Consider the following 26,016-nt stretch of genomic DNA (forward strand, 5'->3'; position numbering starts at 1 on the left):
TTTTTCCCTAAAGTATGAAATAATTTATAAAAGCATGTAAAATTAATTTTCCTTTAAATGTTTCTTAGTATTAACTTATAAAAACACTTGATTCTGATAGATTTGGAGCCAGAAGCTCACTTAAGTCTTGTTCAATTTATTTTTATAATACAATATTTAAAAATTCTCTTTTTTCTTTTATGTGGATAATTGCTATGCTTGTAAATAATCATTCATTTCACTTATTCACATATGGTAGATTTTTTAAAATATAATTGGTCAAAATAGCTCCTAACAGTTGATTTAATTTCTTCCTCAATTAGAGAATACTCATTGTCATTTTTTCTGATGCTGATACTTTTTATTATTTCAAATAAATTAACCAATGGTTTATCTATTTTTCACAAAATCAATTAATTTTATTTGTTTAGTTTAATGGTTTTCTTACTTAAAATTTTGTTAATCTATCCTTTGACTTTAATGATTTATAACTTGTTTAACTAGATATCTTAAACTTGCTCTTATTCTAGCTCTTTTTCAGTTGTATGACCAATTTCATTCTTTTTTTCTATTTTATTCATGCAAATTTTTAGAGATATGCCTTTCCCTAATTACTTATCTGACTGTATCTCACAAAATGTTTTGTGTTGTCTCATTATTATTTTGTTTAATGAAATAATTGTTTCTTTTATTTTTGTTAATCTACTCTTTCTTTAGGATGTTTTTGATATTTCTGCTTGTCTGCATTTTGTTTGAGAATTTTATGCCTAATTGTTGATTTTTGTAAAGGTGCCATGTACCTTTACATGGAAATAAAGGTCTATTTCTCTCTTGCCATTCAGTTTTCTCCAGAAATCTATAATAACTAAATTTTCTCAAACTGTATTTATTCTCTTTACTTATTTCTTATTAATTTGTCTTTAAATTCATCTAATTCTGAAAAGGGAAAGTAATATCCTTCACTTATATTGTTTCCTGTCTATTTAATCCATTCAACTCATTTAATTTTTCCTTTATGAACTTAAATGCTACATAATCTGGTGCACATATATTTTCCATTAATATTACTTAACTATTTGTGGTATACTCTAACAAAATGCTGTTTTCTGCTAATCTCTTTTAATTGTATATATTTTTAGGTTTCCTTCATCTGAGATCTTGATTGCTACCCTTGCATAGTGTTTCCTCATTTGAAGCACAAAAAATTCTGTTCTAGTTCCTTATGTTTACTCAGTGTGTTTCATTACTTCAAGTATATTTTGTAAACAACATATTATCAATATGTTTTATGTTTTTTTAAACAATTATTTAAAATTTAAATTTAAAACATGTTTTAAATACACTTTATTGGCTTCCATTTCATTTCTGAGTTTATATCATTAATATTTATAGTTTGATTACTAATTCTGTTTCCGTCTATTCTACTTTTTATAAACTTAGAATGTTCTCTCTCCCTTCACCATGATTCACTTTTAAAGTGTTTTATTTCTAACTATATCACTCCCCCTTGCCCTCTCTCCCTTATATCAGTTCATATTCTCTTTGTCTCATTCCTTACAAATTCCACTTATTATATAATTATGTTTTAGAAATGGAAAAATTCTGCTCCCAGGGCAAGCATAGGTAATCTCCTTCTAACCAGTTGTGTTATCCTCTTAACATCTATAGTCTGAGAATTCCAAATGACAGCACCACAGATTCAGTCACAAAAAAAGCTCATTGTTGATTTATCAGGATGAGGCATGTGTTGAAATTAACCTTTCTTCTAACCCTAATTCCTACCCATTCCTACACTCCCTTTCAGTTGTTGGAAAATATTTTACATCATTCTTTTATGTGTGCACTCCAGAATTATTTTCAAGATATTCTTACAATATTGTTTGAAAGGGAACTTTAGAGACCTCAATTGAGGCTCTACCTTTACTCAGCCATCCTGGCTCAATCCCTACCCATCCATTATGAAAACATTGCCCTTTGTATCTCTTCTTTGTGAAAAAAAAATCTCTCTATTTCTTTCTCTCCCTTGACTTTTCTTCTTGTACATTACTTTTCTTACCTTTCCATTTTTTAATTTTGATATCATCTCAGCATAATAAGGAAACATCTATGTCCCCTCTCTAGAATCATTCTATTTCAAATATGATTAAGTTATTTTGGTTGCATGTATCATCTACCTCTTTGAGAGTACAAAATAAATTAAGTTCCTTATGATTTTCTCTCCATTATTTTTCCTTTTCCTCCCTCACATAAGTCTTAGATTGGGATATCAGTTCCTCTATTCAGCTCCACTTTTGTCATCAGGAATGTCTGAAAATCTTCTATTATATTTATATGAATATATGTGTCATGTATAGGCTAAGTTTTGTTGGGTAGATTATTCTTGGTTGTAATCATGACTCATTCACCTTCTAAAAGATCATATTTCAGAGCCTCCTCTCCTTTACCACAATAGATACTAATTCCTGTGTGATCTTGACTGTGGCACCATAGTATTTGAATTGTTTCTTTCTGCTTGAAGATTTTTCTCCCTTTCAAGAGAAAATGGTTAGATTATATTAATTTCTACTATACTTTTGGTTCTAAGATATCTGGGCAGTTTTCCTTTATAATTTATTAAAACATAATGTCCAAGTTATTTCAATGATAATGATTTTTCAGATAGTCCAACAATTGTAAACTTATCTCTTCTTTTTATTTATTTGGTCAATTTCAAACATTATATCTTGGTTACAAAAATCATATTCTATTCCTCCCTCCCCTACCCCCACCGTTCCTGCAACTGATGTGCAATTTCATGGGGTATTACATGTGACCTTGATCAGAACCTATTTCCATGTTGTTGATGTTTTCACTAGGATGATTATTTAGGGTCTACATCCCCCAAAATATCCCCCTTGACCCATGTAATCAAGCAGTTGTTTTTCTTCAGTGTTTCTATTCCCACAATTTTTCCTCTGAATGTGGATAGTGTTCCTTCTCATAGATCTTTCCATGTTGTTTAGGATCATTGCATTGCCACTAATGGAGAAGTCCATTACATTCGATTGTACCACAGTGTATCAGTCTCTGTACAATGTTCTCCTGGTTCTGCTCCTCTCACTCTGTATCACTTCCTGGAGGTTGTTCCAGTCTCCATGGAATTCCTCCACTTTATTATTCCTTTGAGCACAATAGTACTCCATCACCAACGTATACCACAATTTGTTCAGCCATTTCCCAATTGAAGGACATCCCCTCATCTTGCAATTTTTCCCCCACCACAAAAAGCGCAGCTATGAATAGTCTTATACATGTATTTTTCCTTATAATCTCTTTGGGGTACAAACCCAGCAGTGCTATGGCTGAATCAAAGGGCGGACAGTATTTTAGAGCCCTTTGGGCATAGTTCCTAATTGCCCTCCAGAATGGTTGGATCAGTTCACAACTCCACCAGCAATGAATTAATGTCCCTACTTTGCCACATCCCCTCCAGCATTCATTACTTTCCTTTTCTATCATGTTAGCCAATCTGTTAGGTCAGAGGTGATACCTCAGAGTTGTTTTGATTTGCATCTCTCTGATTATAAGTAAACTTATCTCTTCTTGATCTATTTTCCTAATAAATTTTCTTTCTGATAAGATATTTCACATTTTCCTATATTTTCTCTATTGAATTTTTATTCTTTCTTAATATTTCATGAATTTATTAGTTTCTTATTGCCCAACTGTAATTTTAAGGAATTATTTTCTTCATTTTTTGCTATAGCTTGCATTACTAATAAAATATTGAATGATAGTAGTGATAATTGTTATCCTTATTTCACTCTGAATTTACTGGCAAAGCCTCTAGCTTATGCTCATTTCAGATAATGCTTGCTGATGATTTTTATTTTTGCTACTCATATTTTTAAGAAATCTTTATTCATTCTTATACTTCCTAATGTTTTTAATACGAATGAATGTTGCATCTTTTGAAAAGCTTTATCTGCAGTTATTGTCATAGTCTTTAAAATTTGGGGAAGCTGGGTAGCTCAGTGAATTGAGAACCAGGCCTAGAGACGGGAGGTCTTAGGTTCAAATCTGGCCTTAGACACTTCCCAGCTGTGTGACCCTGGCAAGTCACTTAATCCCCATTGCCTAGCTCTTACCACTTTCTGCCTTGTAACAAATACACAGTATTGATTCCAAGATGGAATGTAAGCTTTTAAGAAAAATCATGCTTTTTCTTACTGATAAGGTCAACAATGTTGATAGTTTACATAATTTAAAGGGTGAATTTTTTGGTTGAGACTGAAAAAAATCAAATCTAAATTTAAATGGTCGCCAAGGGAAATCCCAAGTAATAAAATACCCAAGTCAGCTGCCAAATTTTTATGGTGTTTTAATTACAACAGAAGGAAGAAAATATTAGAGGGAGAGAGAGAAAGAGAGAAGGGAAAAAGAGAGAGAAGAAAAGAGGGAGAGAAGGAAAGAAGTTTAACTCAGAACCACTCTGGCTCAGGCTGAGCCAAAGTGGGCCTTAAGGCCTTAGAAAGCCAAGGAACAGAAAGGGGTCAGTCCTTATCACTCATGTGACCAGTCTGAAGGAAAGCTGTCTACGGGGCTCCTCCACGTTCAAGCTCCAAGTTCGAAGTGCCCTCTAGTCCTCCTCACAGGAAGTCCCTTGAACTCCCGAGACTGTCCTCTACCTCACTCCCTGTTTCTCACATGTACCAATGGTGGCTCAAGTTTGACTTGGGACCGCCCAGAGGTCTGTTCTTTTTTTGCACATGTCTGTTGAAGGCCATTTTCTCAAATAATTAAATCTTGAGTTTGATGCATCCCTTCCTAATCTTGTTACACTGAGTAGGGTGGAGAATGTAGGTTCCCAAGTTCTGATTCTGTTATTTCAAGTATATCTATTGTTATTGTTCAGGAAATAGCTAAATCGAATCTTCTAAAGAATGGCCTGATTAGGGTGGAATAGTTTTGAAATTCACAATATATGTGCATATATATATATATATATATATGTATATATATATATATATGTATTCAGTCTTACATACCTACTATGAATCTCACTCAGTCATAATGTGTGGTCTTATTTATATATTATTCTAATGTCTTTGATAATCTTTCAATTATAATTATACATCAATATTACTTATGAAGTTGAACTTTTCCTTTTCTGTTTTCGCTCTTCATAGTGTATCAGCAAAATATTTGTGTCACAAAAGGCATTTATTAGGAATCCTCATTTGTCTATTTTAATATATATATATATATATATATATATATATATAGTATTAGAATAAAATAGTCTTTAAGGTTTGTAGAATTCACTTGTAAAACTTTCTGGCTCTGGTGTTCTTTTTCTTAGGGACTTCACTTAAGGTTCATTCTATTTCCTTTTTTGTGATGGGGTTATTTAAATATTCTATTTCCTGTTCTGATTTCTGGGAATTTTATATGTTTATAAATAATTCTCCATTTCAATTTTATTATTATGAAGTTGCAAGTATCACTATAATATTAGTGTTTAAGAAATAAAGCAGTGGATCAGAGTAATTAATTTTGCACCTAAATGTTAATGATCTTAGTAACCTCATATTTGAGAAACCCTACGTTCCAAGCTTTTGGAAGAAGGACTCATTATTTTGTAAAATTACTATTTGAAAAACAGTATGTCAGAAATTAGCCACAGATAAACACCTCATTCCATATATCAAGGTAAAAACAAAAGAGATATATAATTTGGAAAAAAAGTAGTACCATGCATAAATTTGGGGAGCACAGGATAGTTTATCATTCAGGTTCATGAATAAGGGAAATATTTATGTTTGAACCATATAAAAAGAACATTAGAAATCTAACATTTTGACTGCAATAAATTGATAATTTTTGCACAAACAAAAATAACCAAGATCAGAAGGGAAACAACAAAATGTGAAAAATTTTATAGCAAGGATCTTTGATAAAATTTCATTTCTAAAATTTATTGAGAACTAAATAAAATTCCTAAGAATATGTTAAACATTTTCCAATTGACAAGTTGTCAAAGGATATGAGGAAATAAAAACTATATTTAGTCATATAAAAATGCTCCAAATCACTATTAATTAGAAGTAAAATTAAAACAACTGTGAGGTACCATATCACTCCTATCAGCCTGGCTAATATGACAAAAGATGAAAATTATAAATGCTGGAAGACATTTAGGAAAACTAGAACATTAATACCCTCTTGATAGAGCTATGAATTGATAAAAATCATTCTGGAAGTCAGGATTTATCATGCCTAAGGGATCATAAAACTGTGTATCCCCTTTGGCCCAGCAGTATCACTACCAATTCTCTTTCCCAAAGATATTGAAGATAGGCAAAAGGAACCTACCTATACAAAAATATTAATAGCAGCTCTTCTTTTATGGTGACAAAAAAACTTGAAACTGAAGGGATGTCCATCAGTTTTGAATTGGCTGAAGAGCCTGTGGTATATAATTCTAATGAAATACTATTTTGCCTTAAGAGGGGACAAGCTAGATGATAAAACAAAAACAAAACAAAACAGAAAACCCAGAAAAAACTTTAACGAAGTGAGCAGAACCAGGAGAAAATTGTACATAGTAACAATAATGTATGTTGATCTATTCTGCACCTTATTATTATCAGCAATGCAAAGACCCAGTACAACTCCAAGGGACTCATGATTAAAATGATTAGCCGAATAACATTCATTAATAATCACAACCCCACTCCTCCTTGAATTTCGGCCTTTATCCTTTCAGGGCACTTGCTTCCTTGCAAATTATGAAAAGCATTTCTCTCTTACCTGGAACTTGGATACAGAAATGGGTAATGGACTGAATAATTAACTAATGGTACCTGACCATACAACCAGTCTTGGCACAGGAATTTCTTATAATCTCTTTTTTACCAGGTATTAAATCTCTTTATAATCTCTGAGTAGTGAGTGACCCTTTTACAGATTTTGCTATTGCTACAACTGTCTGCATATTCCACATCTGGACATAATTACTTAAATCCAAATCTATCACCTCTCCCTTTCTGTGTTGGTGCATGTTTTCTTGGGTTTCAATATTATTTTGTGTGTTTGTTTTTCCCAGATTCTATTTAGTTATTCCAATTTTTATAGCCCATGGTCTTATGTACTCCCTGGGTCCCTTGTTTCAGTCTCAATCCATGTTTGATCTCAAGTGTTCCAAAGTAATCCAGGGGGCAGCTCTGCCCCTGCAACTCAAACAAACAGATCAGTTGCCCTATGGGTGGCAACTAGAAGTCCACTCTTTTGGGAGTGAACACAGATGACACAGCTGAAGAATTATTATGTTGGAAATGTAAATCTAGTTCTTTAGATTTTTCTTTATTATCAATACACAAATCAATCAACAAGCATTTATTTACGGCCTGTTTCTGAAATAATGTTCTCAGGGGTAGGTATCAAAAAACAAAAGTGACATACTCTTTACCCAGAAGTTATTTACATTTTACTTTAGAAGGAAATATATACTTGTGTAAATATCAATAAAATCAATGCATAAAAAACTTTTGAATATCAAGGGATTAGAAAAGGCCTCCTGTAATTCTTGGCATTTTAACCAAATTCTAAGTAAAAGTGTAGCTTCTGAAATTCAAAAGTGAAAAAGGAGCTCATTAGTTACACATAAGACAATGTACAAAGATGTCTTGATGTGAGTGAGCATGCCAGGCAAATATATTAATGTTAGTTTGGAAAGACTGTAGGGCTAGGAAGGGAGTAAGGCATGATAATCCTGGAGTAGAGTCAGTTTATGAATGCATTAATATTGTTTTATTCTAAGGATATCTTCAGGACAACATAAACAAATATTCACCTTGAGTCAGGTACCTTGAAATGTATACGATCTTGTTTTGAAACACTGGAAATTTAACAAATACCCTTTAAAATCAACTATATTCTGCTTCCTGAAATTGTTACTTTTAAGTGTGGTATCAAGTTTGTTATCTTATCACTTAGAGTTAAAAATATCTGGAGAAAACTGAACAGGGATAAAAAGGAATGTACCTTCTTTTCAGCAGTCCATGGTACATATACAAAGATTGACTTTGTATTAGGGCATTACAAACATTGAAAAATAATTGCAGAAAAGCAGAAATAATAAATGCAACTTTTTCAGATCATAATGCAATAAAATTTATAATTAGTAAGGGATCATGGAGAGACAAATTTAAAAATTAATCAGAAACTAAATAATCTAGTTCTTCAAAACTGGTGGGTCAAAAAACAAATCACAGGAACAATTACTGATTTCATTGAAGAGAGTGACAATGAAGAGCCAACCTATGGAATATAGCCAAAGCAGTACTCAGGGGAAATTTTCTATTCCTATATGCCCATGTCAGAAAAATAGAGAGTAAGCATCAATTGGACTTGCAACTTAAAAATTAGAAAAAGAATAAACTAAAAATCCCTAGATAAAATACTTAATTGGAAATCCTTAAAATTGAAAGAGAAATTAATAAAATTGAAAGCAAAAATTCTATTGAACTAATAAACAAGACTAGAAGCTGTTACTTTAAAAAAATTTAAAAAAGATAAAATACTGGTAAATCTAATAAAAAAGAAAGAGAATCAAATTAACTGTGTCAAAAAGGAAAAGAGCAATCTCACCTCTATTGAAGAGGAAATTAAGTCAATTATTAAGAACTATTTTGCCCAGTTTTATGGCAATAAATATGACAATTTAGGTGAAATGGGCGAATATTCACAAAAATATAAAATGCTTAGATTAACAAGAGGAAATAGAATACTTAAATAACCCCACCTCAAAAAAATAAATTGAACAATCCATCAAGGAACTCCCTAAGAAAAATTCTGCAGGGCCAGATGGATTCACAGATTGATATTTGTCATTTATAATCAAAGAGAGTCAAAATGACATCACTGGGTGATGTCCTTTGGCTCATGAATAAATTGTCTTTAAGTGAAGGAGAATCGAACAATCATCATCTTCAATCTTTCTTATAGAAGCACTGGTTTCCAGTGGCAATTCAAAAGTTAAGACAACTGGCAATGGTTTGAGATGCAGTGGATGAATTTGGTTTCTTTGCTATCTAATCGAGATCTAAATGCTTCATAGAACCTATTTTCTCTACCTCCATGGACATTGAAACAAATTAGTCTCATTTGACCCCGCTACCAGGGGAAATCTTTACATTCCTTAGGCAAACACTCCTCTAACTCATTTCCCTATTTGAAGATTTTTCAGTTACCTTCAACCTGGTTTAGCTTGAATGCTAAATGTTTTACCAGGGTTTAGCCACCACTTCTGTTCTACCTTCTTATAGCCATAGGTGATAATTTGGTATCAGGTAGACACCAAATAAGGAAAGCAGCCTTGAAAATTCCTCAGGAAGCCCTCACACCAAAGGTGCTTTCCCTGAATGCCCTGTGCACAGTGCACACCCTTCTTATTTTCAATGATGCAGGATCATTAGCCCCTTTACCATTGATTACACTTTACTGATTCTACTCATTTTCACTATCATTCAATTTCCAGAATGCTTACCATCTTCACTGCTATTTCATTGTTTCCTTCAAATATGATTTATATTATCCTCTGTCAGAAGTTTTTTTTTCCAGTTTTCCTTAATCTAAGTGCTTTTTATTTGAGATTACTTCCATCTTATATAATGAGCCTTATATGATAAATGCCCAACTTAGCAACAGGAAACAAACAGACCCCAGCTAAGCAACAGGAAATTAACAAACCCCAGCCTAAGCAACAGAAAGGTTGCCATTGGATGCATTGGATATATATATATATATATATATATATATATCCAACGAAGTTAATCCAAGTAGCTCACCTTCTTCAAAGACAACCAATAGGGACAACCCAAGTTTTATTACCCTTAAAAACCCCTAATTCTACAGAACCTCATGATTCTCCCACTCAGATGGGACTCCCTAGTCACCTCTACTGTGATCAGTCTTCCACTTGCCACTTCTTTCCTCCATCCCCACCCTTTCCCTCTATTAAAGCGTTTCTATTTTAATTTACTATGGTCTCATTATCTCTTGGGTCTAATCCCAGTCAGTCAAACTGACATAATAGTGTCCCCATGAGTCAAGTCATGGACAAAACCATGTTCTACCCCTAAGTAGGATTTCTTTTTTTCCCCTCTTTTATAAAAAACAAAAAAAAGTAATAAAGAAACTTCCCCAAACCATCACTTTTTCATCTTTCCCATAATGGGCCTCATCTTTAGACTCCATCTCCAGACTTTTCTAGTGGAGGTCTAGCAGACCTTTTTTTTTTTTTTCTTGAGGTACTTTCTGCTTCTCATCCTCTTCTTTCAGATAAGGAGTCTTTTCCTTTGATGCTTTTGATGTCATGAGATGGCCCACTTCTACTTTGTCTTTCACAGGACTTGGTGTTACTGTAGCCTTTAGCCTGTATTTGGGCAGTTCTTTCCTTTCAGGCTTGGACTTTTTCATGGTCTTTTTTTTTTCTTTTTTGAGCTTCCATAATCACTATCATCATCATCATCATCATCATCTTCCAGTAGAAAGTCTTTATCACTCCTGGAATCTTTCTCTTGGAATGGTGCCTCTTCTTTATCTTCTTGTTCTTTACTGCCCACATCTTCCATGAGCATTTCTCTCTGCTTAGAAACTGCTTTGGATGCTTCCTACTGCTGTTGGTGAACATTTTTGTGATCTTTTTCATATTCATTGTCTTCTGGCTAGTGTGAATCATCCTTCTCGGTCCTCACATATTTTTTATTCAGAGTCCTAACTATCTTTCTGTGATTTTTTTTTTCCAGACCTCCTCTTATTTTTAGTTTCTCTGGGTGATGCTTCGATTTTCTTAGTGGGAGAGGCTGAATCTCTTCCATAATCTTTATCTGCATCATCAAATTCTTGAAACTGTGAATAATCAACCACCTTTCTGTTTCTGATGAATTGGGACATGTTTACATGAAACTGGATGTTCAGTGAATCTGTCTAAGAATAGCCCACTCCACCCCTCCCCCAGCTGTTTTAACTTCTAAGGCCGAGGCCTTAGAAGTTCCTCTGGCTCCACACTACTGGATAGAAGCCCTTGAAATCTGTTGAGCCACCCCACACCATTCCCCTGGCTCTTCAAAATGGATGAATCAAATGAGTTAAAAATGCACCCTGAGAGTATGATTTTTAATGGAGGTGGAAGGATATTACAAATAGTAATAATACCTGGTGAGATGAGGAATAGTGACAAGATATGAGTAGGTTAATTGAATTGAGAATAATAATTCCAGAAAACAAAAGAAATATTGTGAAATTTGAACAAGATAGCTAAAATTTCACATAAACAGAGCTCTTTCAGAAAAAAAAGAAAGGGAAAAATTACCTAAAATAGTATAACAAAGACTTACTATATTGGTACAGCATTTTAGTATTTCAAAATATTTCCTTTCATGAGTTGATTTAAAATTATCTTTGCATATCTGGAGTCATTTTTTATTAGTCTAAACTTTATAAAACAAAACTTGAGACTGAATTGCCCATCTAAGTGATATCTTATACTAAAATGTACAATTGAACTTTCACTTTTTTTAGCTTCCAAGAGATTACAAAGAAACCAAAAAACACTTAAGGTAAAAAAGGACCTGTGTGACTCTGGGACTATAACCTCCTGTTTCTTATGCAATTGTATTTTCTACATAATTTGTTGTCTAATTGGGCATACAAATTTAGTTGATTTGTTTGCACATATAATAATATAGACTTATCAAAAAGCTATTTATGATGTGTTGTTCTTTCTCTCTTTTTCCATCCAACAAATCACACCCTGGAGAGAGGAGGACAAGAGTCATATTTGATTTTGAAATAATTTTGAAACTCTTTTCACTATGTTAAATGAATGAAGGAAACAAATGAAGCATTTGCTTTGAAAGATAATCTATAAACAAGAATTAAATATGAAATTATCTTGGGCTTATTGATAAAAAAGAAACAATCACTCATATTTTTCTATAAGATTTTGAATAATTATATGATTTAGGTTATATATCTCCAAACAAAAAAAGAGAAATCATTTAAAAATTGAATGCCTCCCCTTTTTTGTCTCTGTCTCTCAATTACTGGCTCTTATGTCTGTTTCTTATGCTCTGTTTTTCTGTCTCTGAATTTCTCTCTCTGTATTCTGTGTGGTTCTCATTCATTTTCTCTCAGTCTCTGTTCATTTACATTGCTCACTCTGCTTCTCTCTGTCTCTCCATCTCTCCATCTCCCACTCTCTACAGTTGTTTCTCTATAGATGTCTCTTTTTCTTTCTGTCTCTTGAATTCTGTCTCTGTCTATTTCTCAGTCTCTGTGTCTGTTTCCATTCTTCATTCTGATTCTCTGTACCCTTGTCTCTGTCTCGTCATCCCTCTCTCTATTTCTGATTCTGGTAAATGGCATAGTCAGACATGTTTTAGAAATATTAATTTTGTGAATTTGTAAAAGATGAATATGAAAAAGAAGAAATCTGAGGAAGTAAAACCAATTAAAGTATTGTAGTAGTCTAGAGAAGAAAACGTTAATAAACTCAATTCACTTAGATTCCTAAGGCATATTTCTTTTTACTACAATGTTGTCTCTAATGTGTATGTTTTAGTTCCTCATAGTGAAGATGAAGAAAAAAATATTAACAATGTGTATCTCTTTTCTTTGTGTGTGTGTGTGTGTGTGTGTGAGAGAGAGAGAGAGAGACAGAGACAGAGACAGAGACAGAGACAGAGACAGACAGACAGACAGACAGACAGAGGAATAGATACAGACAGGGAGAAAGAGGGAGAGACAGAAGGTAAAATGATGTTATTATGGTAATGGTCTATTTTAAAACACATAAAATTAGTCCAATTTTTAGCTTACCATAAAAGGACAATTTGTTCTAGTTTCTTAATAGCAATAGACTTAGTAAGTTGAACTCACAAAAGCTCTGACAAGAGAAAACCTAGAAAATCTTGCATTTTCTCCAAATAAAACTAGAACAACAAGTAATCTTCTGATGGCCAAAGATAAAAGTCTACTATTTTCAGGACCACTCATGGAACTTTGATTTCAATGTAGACTCAAATATTCAGTGCAAGTTAACAGCCCCAGACACATATCCAGATGACAGAGGAAATGTTTTGTTGTTGGTGCACTATAAAAAAAATCATTCTTTTGTTTAAATTATTTTTCACAGTAATTGTGCCATTCTGAAATAATACCACAAATCCTTCAGATTAACAAAAAAGCAGATCATTCAATGACACCAAGTTTAACAGTATCCCCCACACACATAATCTTGGCAGAATTTTCTTGCATAGAATCATGAAACCTTACACTTCAGTTATTTGCAGGTTTTATTTACTTTTCCTCAAAGTTTTTAACTGCTTAAAATTGTATTAGGAACATTTTCTTGAATTTTTATGTGATGAATTAATGCATAAAATGTAATATTAACATATTTTAAGAACAAATAGTTTGGTTCCATTGCCAATGATTTTCTTGTCATATATATGTGTGAAAATATATAAGTTCATTTAAAAATTTTTTTACTTCAAAATGTTCTCCCACCCATCCTTCTCCTGTCCATTGAGAACACAATTCACATGTTATCATGTATATAGCTTCATTATTTTTTCAGAAAATTCTCTGTTTGAAAATATTTTTTTCAACTAAAACATATATTAAGCATTAGACAGGCAGTCGGGATAAAAAAAAGTAGAAATTCCTACTTCCTACTTTCTGTTCTAAAAAAGTTACATCCTATTAGCTTGAGAAAAATGAACAATAACAAATGCAGAATATATGCAAAATGTTATTAATGATAGGGAGAGAGAACACTAAGAAAAAAGGGAGATAATCATATATCAAAGAATGATAGAATTTGGGAGCTGAAAGAAACTTCAACTGTCAGCTGGCTTAATATAGTTTATGGAGAATAGTGGTCATCCAGACATTAATGATGTAGTACCTACTACCTCCTGAAGTATTCAATTTCATTTTGGATAAAAATAATCACTGGGTGAGTTTATACACCACTCCCCCAGTCCTGAAACTTGCATCATGTCATTCTAACCTCCACCATTTTTCCTAATTTTGTCCTCTTTGGCCAAAGTGAACCATTCAGATTTCTCTAACAAGAGACTTTCAAATAATTGAAGAGAGCTAAGTAATATCCTTTCTCTACTTTGAATTAAAAAATTCCACATTTCAGTCACCTAATTTTATATTGCATGAATTCAATATCCCTCACTATTCTGGTAAATCTCCTCTTCATGTTCTCTGTTTTCCTTCTAATTTTATTTTTTTTATGTGAAAATTCCAGATGTAGTCTGATCAAGCCACTTCCATTTTTCTTCCAAGAAGTGACCCACTATTTCAAACTTGAAGAAAGGAAGAGATTTTCTGAAATGGAGATTAAAAGAAATGATATTCCACAAATTTGAGGCAAAGGTAGGAGATCAAATGTTAGATAGAATTAGCAGTCCCACTCAAGTTGACCATATATAGAAAGTATGTGAAAAATAATATTATGAGATAACATATACATATCTAGTGATTGTGTATGAATATTATACATATTCATTTTATAGAGAGATTTTATTACTTGGTCTATAAGTCATTCACTTTTTTAAAAATGGGATTATTATTTTTAAGCATATGAGTAAGAAAAAGGAGTAAAAAAACAAAGGAGTCTTTTATAAGTTTTTTTAATTTTTGAAATGTGTTTTTAACCTAATGAATTTTTTTCAAGTATCAGAATAGTAAAAAATTAAAGGACATTAACATTCTAGGGACAATATATACTTTTAACAATATATTTTAAAAATTGGATTTCTTTAAGTAGTGTTTTTTCTCTTAAAATAGGATATTTTAGGGGGGTGTTGAGTGGCTCAGTGGATTGAGAGCCAGGCCTAGAGATAGGAGTCCTGCATTAATGTGACTCAGATACTTCCTAGCTATGTGACCCTAGGCAAGTCACTTGACCCCCATTGCCTAGTCCTTAAAACTCTTCTGCCTTGGAACCAATACACAGTGTTAATACTAAGATGGAAGATTCCAGACATGGTCTGATCAAACCACTTCCATTTTTCATACAAGAAGTGGCCCACTATTTCAGACTTGAAGAAAAGAAAAGTTTCTCTGAAATGGAAATTAAGAGAAATGATATTCCACAAATGTGAGGCAAAGGCAGGAAATCAAATATTATCTAGAATAACAATCCCACTTAAGTCGACTACATGGGAAGTGTGTGAAAAAATAATACCATAAGATAATATATACATATTCAATAATTATATATGAATAATATATATGTTTATATAATCATGATTAAAGAGAATCCTATTTAAAAAATTTGCTGAGATCATTCCCACACTAAATCCAATTACTGAATGAGTAAATGATAATATGAATAATGAAGTGTCCTAATTTTCTTTTTTTATATATTTTTATATATTTTATATATTTATATATTTTATATTTTTATAAATTCACATTTATATTTATTCTATCTCTTTTACTTAGTATGTACTACCTCCTCAGTTTAACTCATTTAACTCGTTGATTCGCTGACTTCCTTTAAAACATATTAGGAAATACAAAGTAACCCCTTCTAAAAGTGGTCCTTTCTATTCTCTTTTGTACATGGGATGTTCAGAGAACACTAGTACCTCTGGTAATAAGACTTGTCAAAGGAATATAGGACTGCTCACTCACTTTTGGTATTTTCCTATCAGTTAATTTTCATCTGTGGCTCCAAGAAGCTGTAGCATGTGCAATGGTCAAAACCCAGTAAATTGTTTTTCCACAACTCGGTTAAACAAGGCAGAGAATAGCCAATAGCCTTTCATCTCTCAGTGGGTTGCAGGAATGCATACCTAAGATATGTGCCTAGGGCAATGATGTTAAATATTATAGAGACTGAGTGCTGGCCACACCCATAGCACACCTCCTAAATCAAATACCATGTCTGCTCCCCCAAGAGACTGATTGCCATGCCTCACCCCACCCCATCCCAGAGTCCCAATTGTGCCTCCTGCCTCCCCATACACTCAGGGGTGTGGGTTATGAGAAGCACATGTGAAGAGAGGGAGGAGAGTGGCCTGAGCACCCTGCTCCTTTCCAGATTTGTGCTACACTATCTATGCTGTCCTCAAACCTATCTCCTTTCTATCCCCAGCATGGGGATCACTTTCATCACAGACTCAACAATATACCTTCTGTGCCTCACCCTCACAAAGCACATGACCCCCCCCCCAACACTTTACCCCACACAGGGGAGGGAGGAAGTGTTCCCACTGAGCTGATAGGCAGGGAGCAGGTGAAATGAGGAGTGTCCTCAGATACATGGAACCTTATTTTCTTCTTTGTTTTAAATTTTTATTCATTCCATTGCACATTTAATGTTCTCCAAGATTCCATATGTAACTGAAGAGCTTAAAAGTATGTATTTGTAACCATGCAAAAGATGTGAGCCTCTGAAGGATTAGAGAAAAGATATTTAGAGAGAAGATACTGTATTTGGAATGTTAATGAGTAAATTATTTTCATATCCATTACAATTTGAAAAGGGATAAATGATATTTTTGGTTTTCTAACTGGACAATTTCTGTACTTGTAGGAAACAAACTTCCTAAAAAGATAATCATACTATTTAGCTGATAAAAATATGTGACTGTTTTTGAAACTAAAATATTTTCATTTGAAAATTATTAAAACCAAAAATACTGAACTAAAGTATACTGCAGGAAAAGGAGGGAGGACATTATTGGTGTACTGATACATGGAGTGAAATTAAAATTGTTTTCCATAAGTCATATAGAAAGTCTTTAAAACATGAAATTAAAACAGCTCACAGTTTATTATACATTGTTGCTTACGCACCTTTTTATTTTTTTTTAAGAAAGGCAATTAAAACACACAAAAATTATTGTCAGATCTTGAATGTCTGACTGAGTTCATTCCCATTCTGGAACTTCTTTGTTTCTGGCAGAGTCATAGGCTGCTTCAAGATCCACTTGTTTTCACACATGCTAGGCTGTTTGGGCTGATCTTTCTTCTTGCCCTAAGGACACTTGTTCCAGATTTCCTTTTCTTATATGTGTGGATGGATTGTGCGAGCTGAGTGTATTTACTTCATCATATTAGCTCCCAGCATGCAACTCTTCTACATCTGTTTCAAAATATCCATTAACTGGAGCTTCCATGGAATGCTCAAAGAACACATTATCAGGTCAATGAGAAAGAGAGAGTCAAGGTTCATTGAGCATCTTTCCACTTAAGATACAAATGTGATAGACTCATCTTTATTAATACATCTCAGGCTGGTATTAACAAATGACTTTTTTTGGAAACTCTTCCATATAATTCCTTGAGGTACATATATAACCTATAACATATCACTTTCCATCACTTGGAAAAGAAGAAATGGGAGGGAGAGAACGAGAATATAGATCACAAAATAGATTAAAATTTTTAAAATTTCATCAACATGTAATCTGGAAAAAAACATAATAAAATAACAGTTTTGGTAAACTCATATTTTATAATCATGCTTTTAAAAAATATTTATTTGATTTTATGTCCATCATTATATTTGATAGATCTTTTCCAATTTAATTGATGTTAGATAAAGTTTTAACAAATGCAACATTTTGATACAACTATCAGTATTTATTCAATGAATAAAATGCTTTATTTTCTTTCAAAAACTTTCATCATTAAACTTCTATATTTCTTATTCATATATTTTACTGGTTCTCATTATGTCTATTATATCCTGAAATAAATAAAATAGTCTTATTATTAGGATACTCTTCCCCACTTCTATGTAGTCCCTTTGATTAATAATCCAAATATATTCTCTAGTTTATACTTGTTATTCAGTCTAGTTCACCTTTGTTTTACCCTATTTTTTTGCTTTCTTAGCAAAGATATCAGATATTTTGATGTTTTTTTCCTAGCATTTTTTAAATATGTTGAACTAAGACAAATATGACTAAATAAATTGTCATACTAGGAAATAGTTGGAATCAGATTTAAAATAAGAAAGAAAAGCTTTTTGTACCTCCCCCCCCAAAAAAAACACCTATTGTTTATATTTTAGATATTTTAACCCTTCTGATGAGATGTAAATTTGGAGAATTCAAATTCAATCTCTCTCTCTCTCTCTCTCTCTCTCTCTCTCTCTCTCTCTCTCTCTCTCTCTCTCTCTCTCTCTTTCTCTCTCTCTCTCTCTCATGAAAAAATGAATAAAGAAATATTTAGCATTTGTACTCTGACTACCCTCCTGGATGTTAGTTCAGTAAACTTCTTACAACCTGGTTTATGTAAAAAACAAACAAACAAAAAACCTTTTAAATACAAGCATCAGGAAGGAATTAATAGTTATTAATTCTTTATTTTCCTATTTGCTCTTGTTTTTGTTTTCTCACATCTAATCAATGAAGTTCAGTGGCAAGACAAAAGTCCAGAGAACTGGCAGTGGTCCTAATGTAGTAGATGAACTTTACTTCTTCATTGTCTAATTGATCTCCTAGCACTCCAAAGTCTCAGTTTCCGTTGTCTTTATTGCCATTAGAGGAAACTGTTTTACCAACTTCTTCCCCTAAAGGGAAGTCTTCACCTACCTTCACATACATGTTTAGGTATACTGTATACACATATCTATACAGATCTGTGAATAGTTATATGCTTTCTATAGTGAGAAAGCATATAGAGTAGATAGATACATAGATACATAAATCCATATAGATAGTTTATAAAGAATATAAAGTAAAAGAAGTATAGAGTATATAGAGTATATATAATGCTATAAAAGTATATATCTCCAAGAACATGATTCCTTTATATTGAAGTATAGAAGATTTTTCTGTCTTTTTCCAATGTTAGTTATATATAAGTTCCAAGTAATAATTAAGTTATTTTCATAAGATACTACAGGATGCATGCTTGGGTTTGAATTGCAAGAATGCTTAGCAAATTCAGCATAGATCAGAAAATGAAGATTATAGTCTTCACTATCTTTTGAATTGTAGCCTAACAGTAGGCATTTAAATTAATCCTCCTTCTAAAAAATAGTGAAAAACAAATATTTTTTTATGATTTTAATTTATATTCATAATTTTCTTGTCTAATTCCATTGGTTGTAACAAATCACATATTTTGGTATAGTCAATGAATGTCTGTGTACTTACTAATTAAATAAATGAAAAAAAGCTGTGTACTGTGGAGTTTTAAATTAATAATAAATAACTAAATATTATATTTTATGAAGTTTTATTAATAATAACTAAAGCAAAAGAACTGCATGACTTCAGCCCAATCACAGATTCAGAAGAGGATGAGGGAGGAGTTACAGCCACTTAAATACAATCAAGCAAAATGTGGGGCACAGGAAAATGGAAATCTGGGAAAAACTAAGGGACTTCTGGGGGATGAAGTCCAAAGGCTCAAAATCTTCATTTATACAATCCCCTCATGATCATATGTGGGAAACCAGTGTCCCCAAAAGGATCATGGAAACATAAGTTAAAAATCACAATAATTTGTGGATAAAAGGAAAAGAGAACAAAACCAATGATTACTAGTTTGACAAAAAGCCAATTTGGGGGCAGTCCCCTTTAGCATAAGAGTATACATTCAAAACAAGGGCATTTCAACCACCTCCCCCCCCCATAGTTTAATTCACATCCCAAAGTTCACTCTGGATTTTCTGGTACAGAATGTGGTCTCTGAAGGAATCTATCTTCATGGCACATTCTAGATTCTGAGAGGTAGCGAGTTTCTTATCCTAAAATTGATCAAATTTCAATTATGGTTCATACTGTGTCAGCCATGTGCGAGTACAAAATGATTTTCAGAATAAAACAGTAACACAGTAAATAATGCATATTCAAAGAAGTACCAAAGTGCCCAAAATTCACAATAGCTCAGTTAATTAAAATAGCAAACTATCATATTTCATATAAGTTGCTATATGACATAAAAAAAATCTATGAACTGATGGATATTTGTCACAAGGTTTACAAATGTAGCAAATCTTTCAACCTTGGCAAACATATTTTTAAACAAAGTAAAACTTATTTGGGTCTAGAACATCATCAAGAAATCTAGGTTGTTCTGCTAGAAGTAAATTAAAATGAAGAGCTTTGCACGAGCTCTTTTCTGGCTTCCTTATATATATAAGTACCTTGGTAGGAACATTTCTTTATTTTTCTACCTTTAAATACATTCTTTATTTTATATATATATATATATGTATTTATGTTATCCATTCAGAAACTACTAGTTACTAAAATTATTTCTGAATACCCCTTAAAATTACAATTACATTCTTAGCTTATTAAATTCCTTAAATCATCTATGTGACAATTAACAAAGGCAACATGTGATCTTCAATGGATCTAGTGACAAGGGTTTGGACAAGATTTACATGGGCTTCTACAGAGATATTTTGTTCTTCAGCAGAGGTAAAGGTAGAAATTAAAGATCAACATAGGCAAAACATCGTAGCTTAACATGATTCAGTATTGTGGAATTACTAGATTAATACAGATAAACTTTAAAAAATTAAACCTTAAGCAACCAGTAAATACAATAATATAAACCAATGAGGAAGTGTAGATAGGCAGTGCAGTCAAAATCCTTTTCACGAATCCCAAAAGACTTGTTCACTATTATAGGTAGAGAATAAGCTCAAAATAGTTAGCAAGAAACTTCCAGATCTCTTTTAAAGTTCCTTTCCCTCCCCCAGTATTTCATTATCCATTTAGATTTTGTTTGTCCTCATTCATTGTCCTGAATTTCCTCATAGAAGCACAGGTTAGAATTTCCACTCTGCATGTTGAGAGCAGTTAGGACCTTTAGAACTTTGTCAAAGTATTTCAGGTTGTTTTGTAACGTAAGCAGCTTAGCTTGTGGCATACACCTGAGGAGAAGGAAATAAAGTGGGAAACCTCCAATGAAAATAAAAAGTCCCAGGAAAAGAATTATGCAGATCCAAACTGCACTTTTTAGCTCTACCAACTCAAATTGTTTCAGTTTCAAGCTTGCTTTACCATAGAATTTTTCCTAAGACGCTGAATGGGGTTTTGAATCCAGAGAAAGAAGGAAAAAAAATCAGGCTTATTCCCCAAAACTGACTTTGAATCTGTAGATTTAGAACTAACTGCCCTCCCTGTGAAAAAACCTTTAGTAACAGCCTTCTAAACTAGGAAACCAGGATTAGATTTTTAAAAAATCTGCTTGAAAATTAGAAGGTCTGGGGTTCTTTTTTTCCATGCTGAAAAATGGCTATGGCAGACTAGAAACACACACATGGTGTGTGGAAAGGGATTGAGGTGGAAAGATTATTATATGTCACCCTCTGTGGAAAAAATGGCTGGGATTGGCAGTTTCTTCTGGCAGGTCTGGTCTCAGCAAAAGGAGGCTCCAAACTGGTGGAGAGCAGTGAGAAAACCTGGCAGGGTGGGGCTGGAGTGCAGGCACACCCTGCCATGAATCCTCTTGGTGGGCAGAAACCAGGTGAATTTACTATTTTTACTGTAAGGCTATCTGATAAAAAAAAAATGTTTTTGAGAATTAGTAATCCCTTCATAGTAATCCAAACTGTGGGCTTTTTAATTAATAATCAATAACTAAATATCATATGTTATAAAGTTTTATTGACAACAATTAAAACAAAAGAACTGCCTGACTTCAGCCCAGTCACAGGTTCAAAAGAAGACAAGGGAGGAGTTACAGCCACTTTAGTACAATCATGAACAATGTTGGGGTGCAGGAAAATGGAACCCTGGGAAAAACTAAGGGACTTCTGGGGGATGAAATCCAAAGGCTCAAAATATCCATTTATACAATACCTACTAATTAAACAAATGAACAAAAGCTGAAAAATTAGACAAAGGAAGTAAATGTTTATATGAAAGTATGATAGAGTGAAATGTTTTAGAATGAGACTATATAATTGTCCTATAAGTCTGCTAATGAAATGATGAACTTGAATTTAGGAAGACATGAGTTCATATCTTAAGTCATTCATTTATTAGATGCGTTGCAACCCTTGATGAATTGCTTATGCTTCATTAACTTGTTTTTTATAGGTAAAATTGCCATAATATTAATATCTAACTCTTAGAGTTGTGGAAAGACCCAAATAAGATTATATAAGGTATTTTACTAACCATAAAATATAATTAAAACAATATTACCATTGTCATTATTATTATTATTACTGTAGCAGTCCACACCTATCTATGGACAAGGGGAACAGTTAGAATGTAAAGATTGTCTTAGAAGAGAGCATGCTCAGTCTTGCACATGGCTAGTAAAGCCAGTTGACCCTTGATCCCAGCTGCCCCCAGGTTAGGTGCGAAATCAGGTTTCTTTGTGTTCACCTGGCTAAGAAAAACCACACCTATACCTTGTCCTTAACCAATGATAACCATCCCTATGTATTGTGTATATTTGCATACCAAAGAGATTAAAAGGAGTAGCCACAGGCACCTCCCTCTCTCTTTCTTGGATCTCATGCCTTGCCTAACACTGTTTTTCTCTCTCCTCTCTCTCACCTGGGACCTGGCCTTTGGCCAGACACCTTTCCTTTTCCAATGCTAATACCTAGCTCTTTCTAATTCATCCTATTATCTATACCTTATTCTCTCAGCCATAAGGTTCCTGTTTGACAACTAGCTTAAAGAACCTAGGCTAACTTCTCAGCTAAGCTATATCATTCCGCTGACCAGTGTGGGGTTAATTCTGGACTACTGGATGGTTCTTGCTTTGAGATTTCCAGTGGGCGGAGTTGCTGTGGCTCCATTAAAATCAATATGGCCTGGTTTCTGACTCAATTCTTCCATCTCCTGGCTCTGTCACGCCCCCCTCGGAATCCAATCTACTATCCTTTCTCTTTTCTTGAGGAATTCGCAGGCGAGTGTCTCAATTACTATTATTATTAGTTAGGTTGTTTAATCTTCCATCTTACAGATGGGAAAACTCAATTCCATAAACTGACATTCATAAAGTGACTAACCAGTTATTATAAAACCTATTTAGAAGCAAAGTGTATATCTATATAAAAGCTGGCTATTCTAATTGTGCCAATAATACTACTATAGCAAATCTGCCCTCAGAAGTTCTAGATTAGTGGCCTTTAATGCTAGAATGGAATTGAACTTGTCTTTAGTCTAAAGACCTCCTTATCTAGGAAAGGAAACTAAAAACTAGAATAAATAAATGACTTGTCCATATTAATCAAACTGCTAAATGGTAACACTTAAAATTATTCTTTTCTTCTACAAATATATTTCCATAATTATGATTTTTTAAATAAATTTTTAAAAAAGAAGAAAGGAAGTGAAAGTATGTTTCAATGGGCATTCAAACTCCATTAGCTTATTCTTTGAAAGAAGATGGTATCTTTCATAATAATCCCTTTGGGATTGTGTTAGATCATTGTATTGCCAAGAATATAGGAATCATTCACAATTTTTCATCATACAATATTTCTCTTACTGTGTATACTGTTCTGTTTTGTTAATTTCACTTTACATCAGTTCATTTAAATCTTTTTTAGGATTTTCTGAAATTTTCCCATTTGTCATTTCTTATATTACAATATAATTCCATTGCAATTACGTATCACAATATTCCCCAATCAATGGGCTTATCTCAAGTTTTCAATCCAATTGCTTACTACCATAAAAAGAGCAGCTATAAATAATTTTGGACAAAAGGGTCCTTTTCCTTTATTTGTTTAACCTTTATGGGATACAGATCTTTTAGTGGTATTAATGGATTAAAGGGTATGCACAGTTTTATAGGCCTTTGGGCATAGTTGCAAATGATTTCCATAATGGTGGAATCAGTTCACAACTCCACCAATGCATCAATGACCCAGTTTTTCTACTTTTTCCTCCAAATTTATCATTTTCCTTTTCTTCATATTAGTCACTTTTATAGGTAACTCAACTCACAGTTGTTCTAATTTGCTAGAGACTGAATTATTCAAATGATAAGAATTGTAAACCTGATTCTTTAACTCATGGTTTCATTGATATATTTATTTCTCTGTGCATTTCAACTGGGCTGTCTTTTTATGGTATTTTCACTTTTATGATTCTAGGAAAAACATGTATTTAATATGGTTTCTACAAGTCACAATACTTCTGTGATATTTCTACAATAGTCATTTGGGAGAAAAGGGACTTTCTGTAAATTTAAACAGATTTTTGTTTATTGATAAATTCTTAGCTATTTCAAATCTGTACTTTCTATATGTGGCTTTTAAAAAAGGAATATTTTGGATTTATTTTATTCATGAAGCTAGTGAGATGAAAACTAACACAAAAAAATAACCTGGAATATATTCAATAAACTGATGGCTAGAGTAAGAACTCTAATAATATTTTAAAATGCAGTATTTTTTTTTCTTTATCTAGATGTATGATGACCATATTAGGGTATAAATAAGCTGGATAACTTTCAGGTAAGGGTGAATAAGGTGACAAAGGTCCTTGAATCTATATCAAATGAGGATTTGCATAGAGAAAATTTAAACTTTATGTTAGTAGAAAAATATCTATCAAATAAAATTGATCCCCAAGTCAGAATGGCCTTCTTAGAAAAGCCCCATTTGTAAATCTTCAGGCAAAGAATCAGGATAATCTTTTGATGAGCACTTTCTGTCAGGGATTCCATTCAGATATTAATTGGGCTACATGACTTTTGAAATCCCTTCAAAGTAAAATTCTGTGAATCCGTGAATTCTGGTTGTACTAAAATATATTATTTTTTGAAATTTTATCCTGGGACTTTCTACTATATATTTTCTCTCAATTTTTTTCTTTGCTAATATGCTACCTCAAGTTATTCACAATGACCCATGCTTTGTTATTGTTGTTAGTTTTTGTAATCATATCTTAATCTTTTTTACCCCATTTTAAAATTTTCTTGTCACAGACACTGGAGTAGTTTGCCATTTCTTTCTTAAGATCATTTTACACAGGAGGAACTGAGGCAAACAGGATTAGGTTACTTACCTGGGGCCACAAAGCAGGTAGTGTCTTAAGTCTAGATTCAAATTCATGAAGATGGATTTTCCTGATTCTTTGCCTCCTGAGCAAAATTCATCCTTTACTCAAATGTAAAATTGATTTTCCTAAACTCTAAGTGTGATATTTAAATAAATTTATTTTTAATAATTAAATAAATTAATATTAAATAAAGTCCAGTGGCATCATATTGCTTCATGAAGCATACATAAAATAGCCTGATTTTTAAATACCCTCATAATCTGTGAAATTCTTAACTTTCTGGTCATTTGGAAATTCTTTACCTCCTCTTTTAGAATTGATAATAAATAGAGGTTCTAAGGCAGAAGAGCAGTAAGGAATAGGCAAATTGGATTATGTAACTTGCCCAGGATGTGTAGCTAGGAAGTGTTTGAGGCCACATTAGAATCAAGGATCTCCCATCTCAATGCCTGCCTCTCTATCCACTGAGATACCTACCTACCCCTATTTTCTAGTCATTTTGCAATTTATTCCTAGCAAGTAGCCTAAGAACCAGCAACATTGGTCTCCATACAGAAGCTATGCCATTTACCTATTCAAGGTATTTCAAATGGCTATATCCTACATCTATATTCATTTTACTTTATTTTGTTATACATCATAAAACTACATCAAGGACGTATTAAAGGTATTTCAAATAAATGATTTACGACCAGTAATTTGAATGAAGCTTCATCTCACCCACATTTCCATTTGGTCAGTACATATTTTTGTACTATTACACAATACCCTTTCTTATACTACCTCCTTGGATTTCCTAATTTCCCTCTTACATTATTGTCTTTGAGAACCAGACTTGAGAAACACTATATATGTTATTTAGTCCCATGACTTCAATCTGAAGATGAAGATAATGTAGCCAATATCACATGGGAAGCGGAAATCTAGAAATTTGATACTTACCTATCAGATGCTGAATACAGTACAGTGTATTTTATATTCTCCCATGCTGCATTCTTCTCCTAAATCATGATACGCATTA

The 26,016-nt window shown here is 32.9% G+C and overlaps 1 pseudogene; it reads right to left on the reverse strand.

Annotated features, from left to right (window-relative positions):
• Nucleotides 1-10,230: 10,230 nt before the first annotated feature.
• LOC100019921 (nuclear ubiquitous casein and cyclin-dependent kinase substrate 1-like) lies at nt 10,231-11,401 on the reverse strand (annotated as a pseudogene).
• Nucleotides 11,402-26,016: the final 14,615 nt, after the last annotated feature.

The sequence above is a fragment of the Monodelphis domestica genome, chromosome 3, assembly GCF_027887165.1.
Source record: "Monodelphis domestica isolate mMonDom1 chromosome 3, mMonDom1.pri, whole genome shotgun sequence".
NCBI lineage: Eukaryota > Metazoa > Chordata > Mammalia > Didelphimorphia > Didelphidae > Monodelphis > Monodelphis domestica.